The sequence below is a fragment of the Oxyura jamaicensis genome, chromosome Z, assembly GCF_011077185.1.
Source record: "Oxyura jamaicensis isolate SHBP4307 breed ruddy duck chromosome Z, BPBGC_Ojam_1.0, whole genome shotgun sequence".
Lineage (NCBI taxonomy): Eukaryota > Metazoa > Chordata > Aves > Anseriformes > Anatidae > Oxyura > Oxyura jamaicensis.
This window is the reverse complement of record NC_048926.1, coordinates 54,448,052-54,457,487: the sequence shown is the minus strand read 5'-3', so window position 1 is coordinate 54,457,487 and position 9,436 is coordinate 54,448,052. Positions and strand designations below refer to the sequence as shown.

At 38.5% G+C, this 9,436-nt stretch overlaps 1 protein-coding gene across 6 annotated transcripts in view; it reads right to left on the bottom strand.

Annotated features, from left to right (window-relative positions):
- The window catches only part of PCGF3 (polycomb group ring finger 3), a 54,170-nt gene that overhangs the window by 25,081 nt on the left and 19,653 nt on the right, over positions 1-9,436 (bottom strand). The window contains exon 1 of one of the 6 annotated variants that reach the window (XM_035309701.1): positions 3,771-3,813. The exons of the other annotated variants lie outside the window; for them this stretch is intronic. The gene's annotated coding sequence lies outside the window, so the exon portion shown is untranslated. Of the gene's footprint in view, positions 1-3,770; positions 3,814-9,436 lie in introns of those variants that run through there. 6 annotated transcript variants of the gene reach the window in all.

The following is a 9,436-nucleotide window of genomic DNA, read 5'->3' as shown; positions in this document are numbered from 1 at the left end:
ATTTGAGCAGAATAAACAGGCTACATTTAGTAATACAAAATACAAAGCTAAGCTACTATTCACAACATTTTGGATGAAACTCCCCATGCCATCAGGGAAGGTGATTGCCCCCCCTGCTCTGCCCTTGTGAGGGCATATAATAACAGGACAAGGTGGAATGGTTTTAAACTAAAAGAGGGGATATTTACGTTAGATGTTAGGAAGAAGTTCTTCACTCAGGGGGTGGTGAGGCACTGGAACAGGTTTCCCAGAGAGGTTGTGGATGCCCCATCCCTGGAGATGTTCAAGACCAGGCTGGATGGGGTCCTGGGCAACCTGATCCGGTGGGTGACATGTTTGTCCAGGGCAGGTCGCGTAGAACTAGATGATCTTTAAGGTCCCTTCCAACTCAAGCCATTCTATGATTCTATGACTCTTTGTGAATAGAGGTAGAGCACAGGATGCCTTGCATGTTCCTACCTGACATATGTTAACAACTATCAATTTACAAGGGGTACTAGTCTATTTAAACTACTTATCTGCTCTTGAGGAGCTCCAATATTCCCATGTTCCTACAGCACACTGCTGAAAAAAAGTTAGTCACTTTCATCATGTAAGATAGACAAGTTCTCACCAAATACGTATACAGACACACGCACACCCTCTTTGAGTAACCATATACACATGGAATAACCATATATATGTGGAAGTTCACTTCTGTTGAGAAAAAATTGGATCATGTCCAAGGATTAGAAGCGAACAGAAAATACAACAATTGCAAAAATTGAAAGGCATACCATAAATAAAATCCCAAATCTTAATTCTACGTCATCTTAACTCCACCTGAATTATTACAGAGTCTCGCAGTTATTTCAATGTGACAAGAACAGTAATGCGTTCCAATCTATTTGTTAAAAATGTATGGTCTAACACATAATTACAGCTAGCAAATCTCAGCTCAGTTACTGAGTTTACCAAACCAAGCTACTGAAAAACCTAATTAGGTTTTTTCTCTCTTTTTTTTTTTTTTTTTTTTTTGTAAATGGTGGGCTCCCCTGAAAGCAACATAACATGTATACTGAGAATCCCAATATTCTTCAGAAGTCTCGGCATTTGCCTTGATTATTTTTGTAGTAATCTCAAAGACCTTCTACCACAGTAACATGTAGTAATATAAAGGAAAGCAGGAAAAGCACATTTACCAGCTGCTGGATTTCTGAGCAATTACAACAGAAGAAACATCGTTCTGCACACTTATTACACTTTCTGCACAGACAGCTAATCCATATTAGTAATATCATACATTGCAAGTAAAAACTGGTACTAAGCAGCATGACTATGTGATGTCCAAAACACAAAGTTAGACTAAGAATCACCAGGATTAGCCAGTAGCAAACCTATTTTCTGGACAGAACCAAGCTTTCCCTTTAACACCTTCCCTTTGAAAAAAGGAATGAATTTCTCCAAATCTCAGCTTCAGGTAGTATCTTGAGCAAACCTCATCTTCTCATCCCTCAACCAGAAGGCAGTATTTTTTAAAAAGAGAGATAAATATAAATGCAGGAAATTCCCAAACAAGTAATCTAAAAATAATAATTAAAAAAATTCAAAAGACATCTCTGAATACATGTTCCCAAGCAAGCCTGCAACTTCAGAAGATAATAATGTTCAAACAATGGGATAAAGCCCCAAGCAACCTGGTATGACCTCATTGCTTACCTTGCTTCGAGCATTTGGATTAGATGACCTGGTATCTTTTCCAACCTGAATTACCCATGAATTGATCAGTGGTCAATGATGCCATTAATTTACTACCCTATTATACTGCCTTGGTCTACCCATGTGATAGGTATACTTCATTTTTTACTGTTTTTGTTACACTCAAGATGTTCATTTGAGTACTTCAAGGAACTGGTATCAGGTTATAATCACACAATTTTCCACTCAATGAAGTTAGCACAATACCATCTAAAATTGGATGCTTTTAAAAGAACAGTGGAAGAATTAGGTTGATGTTTGGTCACAAGTTCTGCCCTGAAGTAATAACAGGAGGAGATGACTCTACTTTTCCAAAGCACCACCTAGTCTGATGTCTTGTATTAAAAAACAAACAAAGAAAAAGCATAATACACAAAATAACCCACACAGCAAAGATGCAACTTCAGAGGACAGACCAGGATCTGAAAGTTTGCAACATCTTTTTCAGAACTGAATAGAATCTTTTTCAAAGTTGAACACTGCAAAACTTAGTCGTCTGTAGCAGTTAGAAGACTACAAATGTCTTTCTTATATTTATGTTTAAGAAAGTCAAAATCAAGCAAAGAAAATCTGTAGGACATAGGCCTTCATTTGTTCTCCCACACAGTTACCTGCTTAAATTATAGCCTATTACAGCAGGTAGTCTCAAAGAAACTGAAAGAAGTGTGGTTAATTTTATGACACTCTTAATCTGCTGACTGAACAGTGACATTAGGTAAATATTTCAAAGTTTCTCACTCCTCATCTAGCAAACAAGCGAATGTAAGAGTCAAAACATGATCCTCCTTCCCTCAAGACCTTGCTGTTGGAATGAGGAAGTTTCAATTATCAGTTCTAGAATTACAAAACATTTCTCGACAACAGATGCTTCTTAATAATCAACCTGAATCTCATCTGTTTTTACAGGAATTGTGAAATGCAGGTTATGAAGATTCATAGGATTGTGTAGGTGGGAAGTAACTTCCAAAGGGCTCTAATCCCACCATGCACTCAGAGCGGCCTCACTCAACTTACCAGCTCAACTTCCTAAGAATACCAGTATCTCAGACAATAGCTGAAGAGCCACTTTTTTTATTCATACAGTCAGTATTTTCCACTGGGAATTATTTTAGAGTCATAACAAAACTGATCAACAGTGTACTTACTGCTTTAAAGAAACAAGAAAGCTTCTAGGGTTTCAGAGACCTGAATCAATCCTTGAAAGAATGAAGAAGTCCTGTTTCAGAGAAATTTTAGAAAGAAAGCACCGAAAAGATTGGGCTGGATCAATCTCTGTCATTGAGGAAAACTAACAAAGCCTACTTCCCTGAACTCTGCTAGTGAAGAATTCTGGAATGAATGAGAGAGTTAATGGAAGAGCTATCCAATTCAGTTTTGAAGAAACTGCTTTCCTAACATCCGTAAAACAATGAATTATTCAGAAACAGCCCATCTACAATGGAAAGAGAAGAGGCAATCTTTAAGTGCTGGAATACGGACAGCACACAAGCAAAAGGTTCCAAACATCCTACTAACATGCCAAAATGATCACTTGGACAAAGATTCGTATTTCTTCATCTTGGTTCGTTAACATGGATTTATAATCACGCTGCTGGAATGGAATGCCATCAGCCTCTGACTGTCTGGTAAGTATTACATCATACATGAGGCAATGCGTGAAGACAATTATAAAGGCATCTGCAATACGTTCCTTATTAGAATAAAAAAAAAAAAAAAGAGTCAGGAGATGCTGGCAGTGGACATTTACATGTCAGTCAACTGGTGTTGTTCATCCCATTATTTCATCTAAGGCAGATTTCCACTACCAAACAAAAACGTGGCAGTTTATTATAGATCACTCCAGTAAAGCCGCATCACCAACAAGACAAGGCTGAATGCTCATGTACAAATTTTTACCTTTCAGAAAGATTTCAGTCCTGAAAACTATGATTAATGTAAGCTCACAGAGAGGATAAGCAGAGTCTCCTTCAAAGTATGGCCTTATCATTTATATATAAACTAGCCAGGAATGTTTTGGCCTACTTGAGGCATACCTCTTAAAACAGCATTTCTTTTGAGAGTCTGCCATCCAGAGACCTGAAAAGACAGAAAAATAGTCTGAAAGTTAACATCCAAAATTCCTCTAAATCCTGCTGCCACTTACAAATACTTAGCTCACCAAATTCACCTAGAAGTTTCTACATTAATTTAAGGTAACAGCAGGGTGGAGGCATACAATTTGTATCTGACTGTGTAAAAGAAAGCAAGGAAAGACTGTCTGAACTAGAAAGACTGAAAAGGAATTTCAAAAGAGAAAGATGCAATATAGTCTCCTATGAAAGGACACAGTTACACAGAAAACTCAAAAATCCAGCCAGACCTGTCACTATATGATGGAAAAAAAAAAATCAAGAGAACTAGATTATCTTCAAAAATGACAGAAACAAGATAACCACAATTTATGGATTATTTAGATAGTGGTCAGTCAATACTTTTTTGTTGTTGTTGTTAAAAAAAATGAATTGGAGATCCACAGCCAGATGACTGTTATTCTCAGTTGTCAAGTTATATTTACAAGTAAACTGTAAAATCCATAAAGACTGTCAAGGAATTAGTTTTTATTTCCAGAATCTCTAGATATTTTCCAAAATAGTATTATATATATACATACTAAAAAAAAAAAAAAAACACTTTGCATCACTTTCTAGATAAAGGATAATCTCATAGAAATACCTTAGCCTGACAAAAGAAGGCAATTATTCCTGTTCAATTTATTCACATGGAATACTCAGATGTTACAGAGACAGGTACTACTGCTACTACTAGTACTACTGCTTCTATCTTCCTGCTCCACAAATCAAAGCATGGCCTGTAGTTACTGATTTTACTGTTGTATTGCTAAGGGAATCACAAATACCATGACACAAAATATTTATGGTAGTATTAGGCAAGAACATCAATACGCATTTTAACGCATAAAAAATATCTTTGCAATTCTACTGTCAAATGCTTTTACTGCATTCAGAGAAAATTCCACTGTTAGCTCTAAGCAATGCAAAGTTGCATCAGATGCTCTTTCATTGGAACCAACAAAAAATATCTTCACAGGATGTAAAACCACTCGTAAGAACGGGAGAAGAAACAAAGCAGCACCTGCCACAAAATGTACTTCTGCAACACAATGTGGAAAACAGAGCAGCCAATTTGAAGACAAGAGTCAGAGGTTTATCACCAGCCTGAGAACACATCACAACATAAACCTGTGAGTAACAAAGTCTTCCAAAAGGGATGGTTGTGCATATTCCTCACTGTTGCTGGGAGAGGACAGTCACACTTCACTTGAGCTGGAAGGAGAAAGTAGCACTTAAGTTGTGAGAAATATGCCAACAGTCAAGTTGGTCCTAAATCACTATGATATGCTTCATGTTCTGGTGGCAGAAGACAGTGATGCACTATAAAAGCTTAATACAGGGAAGTTCAGTTCATTTAGATAGTTCTCAAGAACTGGGCAAGTGGATCGATCTACTGATCCTGCACGCTAACACTTTAGAAGAGAGTACTCCTATTCGCAACTGATTTTATTTAAGGGACTGTTCAGATTGCTCTTGATAATGTGGCAGATTATCAAACTGGAATTCTTGTTTATACCACTCAGCTTGGTAAGGCAAACAGGAAGTTGCTCTGAACAGGTACAAATCCAGAAGTGAAGTAGACACCTGAAGGATTTACAAACCATTTCAACCTCATTCTGTTCTAAAAGGATAAGTACACTTTTTTTTTTTCTTTTTTTTTTTTCTTTCTGATGAAATATAATGTTGCTTCATTAAAAAGCATTAAAAACAGTGCCCACAGCGGAGGGACCCCAAAGAAAAACAGTTGTGTGTGGGAGATGCTAGTAATTTCGCTGAATAATTACTGAGAGGTACTAAAGTTATTGAGCACTGGAAGCAGAATGAAAACAATAGCAGGTATACTTCAGTTTACAAGGGTAGCGGTATTGAAGTGAAAGTCACAGCTCTAAGAGCAAAATGTGACAATGAAGGAACTTTGCACAGACCCAGAACTTACTACTGGAAAGAAAATTTTCAAATTAAGATATCAGCCTGAAATACATTTGTTAGTATCTGCATACAGATGAATACCAGTAGACAAACAAGAAGTTGAATTAATCTGCTGAAAAAAATACACAAATGCACACTCTAAGCATGATGCAACTGAAAGCAGTGTTGCACTCTCATGAGGTCAAATATATGAAGAAATAAAAGCAGAAAATTTGCACCTCTTCAGCTACTTGGATTAAGTTACAAAAATAGTCTGTCATTGTAATCAATTGCAAAAGAAATATGGAAGTTATTAATACCTGAACAAATAAGCCTCTGTTTCCCAATGTAAGTTACTTCTAAGTAATAAATATGAATAAAGTAATGCAGCAGATTAATATATATATATATATATATATATATGGCTAAGTGCTTCATTTAAAAAGAAAACACCAGCACCACAACCCACCAGTTCAATATAAAGTACCTGATACTTCTGCAAATTTTTCCATCACAGGACAAGACCTTGTACAAGTCAGATATTTATTTCAGGGGAACAAGAGTAGTCATAGCCCTACTTTCATTGTAGCAGTTCATACCACTTATTCAGTACTCTGGAGAATGGTGAGTATATTACCTCAGGTAAGCAACTTCAGATGTGGGACACTTTTTTTTTTTAAGGGATGGAAGGACAAAGTAAAGAGCATATTTGCAGATCCTATGGCTTCAGATAGAAAAGTCATTTTTTTGAACTGTTGCCAAGATTACTACTGTTCAATATTCAAACATCAAACAGTGCATCAGCCACTTAGAGCAGTAATTTCAAATAAACTGAAATGAGAAGGTTGTGCTGAGTTTAACAAGACGGAGAAACAGAAGAAAATATTATTCCAAGTTGAGTTTTAAAATACGGTAAACTTCAACAGAAGTCTGTGCATTGTTTGTAAAGCCCTATTTAAAGAACCTACTAGAAACAAATCTTTGCTGAGCAGGATGAAATGTGGTTCAAGACTTGCATTTGCTTTAGCAAGTCAAGTTATGATGAACAGCTGATATGTCGCCTTTGTATGTCTTACTTGATCCACTTCATTATGTTAAGGCACCAAATCTATACATGTACTCCTTTTAGTATCATGCCAGCAGCAATTCCTCACGTGTTAGTATATTACTCCTGGGAAGTAATGTTACCCATTTTTAGGAATGGATCAGTACCAGCAGATGGCACTAGTGCCCTAACCACATCCAACAGGTCTACACATTGCTGATGTCTTCAATGCACGGAGAGTAAATAAACAAAGCACGCAAACAAAACCCACCAAATCTTACACATGTTGTTTCCACCTTCCCAAAACAAAAATCCACTAACCATGTAGTTTATTTCAATCAGTTCATAGTACTTTGACATTACTGAGCAACCTGTGCTGCCACCGTAACACTGCGTGCAGCATGCTTTCTGATGTTTCTTGGTCAGGGCTTTCTGTTAAGTTTACCTTCTGTCAAGTGGAATACTGCAATTTCGGTTCTGTGCCCACTTCATAGGCATGCTGAGCAACCTGCTGATATCACATACAAAGCAGCTGACAGGTCAGGTTCCTCCAGTTTCAGTGAAAATTTAGTAATTCATTTTTCAGCATCTCGAAGACAGAGAGAGCCCCCAAGAATAGTATGCTATGTTTCACTTCTCTGAGTATTAGCCTCACTGCTGCACTGCTAAGTACTACTAAAAACTGAAAACCCATTTAGCCCCAAGGCTGCAGCCTGCCATTACTGCTACTGACCCTCTCACCTGTGTGCACACCTCCACGCACAGCTCCCCAGAACTCCTCTGCTCCCCCAGAGGCTACCCTCCACAATGGGCTCACAGCCTTCGAGGCACACCACGGACACAAGGGCCCTTATGACCCAGGGAGCCTCCACCCCTCATTTATGCCATCTCTCCAGTTACAGGCACCTCACAGGCCTTCTGACCAGAGGTCTGACTGCAGTTCCTGGCCGACAGACCACCCCACATGCAGAACTGGGAGCCCTCTGGCCAGAGAAAAAGTTAAACGAACGTAAGACAGACTGCTGATCAGGCACAGGGTAGTACCTGGCAGACATACTGAACGGCCAGCTATTCATATGGAACCAGCCTTCTGAATCCCTTTTTCCCTCTGTTTTTCCACATTTGTTCCTCTGAGAATCACCCAAATGCCTCCTTTCCCCAGCCTTTGTCTCATCCCCAAAGCATCCTGTAAGTCCCATGCCATCCCCACATGCTCCTTCTCCATATCCCTGTGCAGTAGTCTTGCCTGACCCTCAGACCAACAGGTGCTCCAGCATCCATTCAGGCTGGTAAGTGTCCACCCGATGTGGCTGATGGCTTTGCAGGGACAGCCCTGGTTAGGGTGACATCCCTGATAGCGTGTGCCCTACACTGAGTCATTATTTTGTGTTCCTCACCTGCCACTGAGTCCCTGTGATCCTCTGGGCTTGTGGAGATGGGCTGTTGACAGGCTGATGGCTCCTGTGACGGGCCTGGCAGTAGTTACATGGTGTACGGTTTCCCCATCTTCCCTCCAAGTCTCATGGGTGTACAGATGAGATTTATCGTGGAACTTATCAGGTCTCTCTAAATGTATGTATAGAAGCAAAGTAATGTAAGCTGTTCTACAGCCCTGCCAAACGGTAATACTGAAACTGAGGACGCAGAACACAGGATGGATCCTCACCATGGAAAAGTCTTCTTCTAAGAGGTTATTCCTCATGTGGCCGAGGGTTCTTGCGAGCAAGAAGTATTTTCTTTGTACAAGTACATTCCACTGAGTAATTAAGAAATACTTATCCCTCCTTAGTCTCTCACAGGTAGGTTTATGAAGCATATGAATGCTAAGACAGAGTAAAGTGCTTACAATTAGATAAATACTTCAGCTGTGGTTCAGTAAAGGAAAGAAAAATGAGGTTAAATCAGCTAACTATTCCAATCATACAGCACAGAGTGCACATAATTATCAGATAAGCCACTGCCTCAGTGTTTCTTTCAGGGACTTGCCTGCCCACCATAACTAAAGTGTAGGATGACAGCTTGACTCTTACAATCAACATAACATTCTCCACTATTTCAGCTTGCAGCCATTTACAACCAAATCTCAGTTCCTTCATAATGACTATTTCAAAACAGAAGGTTCTGTTAATTTCACTACAGATTTAAAAAAAATCACATATTACAAGCTCTATAAAAATTTCCGAGAACGTACTTACTTTTCATGAAGGGACCGAAAAGCCATTGAGCTACCTTTCTCACCACAAGCGAATGTCAAGACCTACATTTGGTCTTACACATTTCATTACTTTGGGTTTCATGTTTTTGTTTGTTTGTTTTTTGTTTGTTTGGTGATTGGTGTTTTTATTATTATTTTGAGACATTTCATTGCTCCCTAATGACTGGGATGCTCCCCTAGAAGGTGTAACTTTATAAGCTGCAAGTTCCTGATTTTAGTATCTAGAATTATCAGACTTTTGTGTCAGAGATACAGTTTTGTAACATGTTGTGTAAGGAAGTCATATAACTAGTAAAAAAGCAAATGTAAAGAGGATGACTGAAACGTCTCAAATCTCTAGCCCACTCTCATTATTTTTTTTTTCATTCTATAATAATCCCTAGGCATAGGACTGTTTTAAGCACTGTTATGAAGAACTAG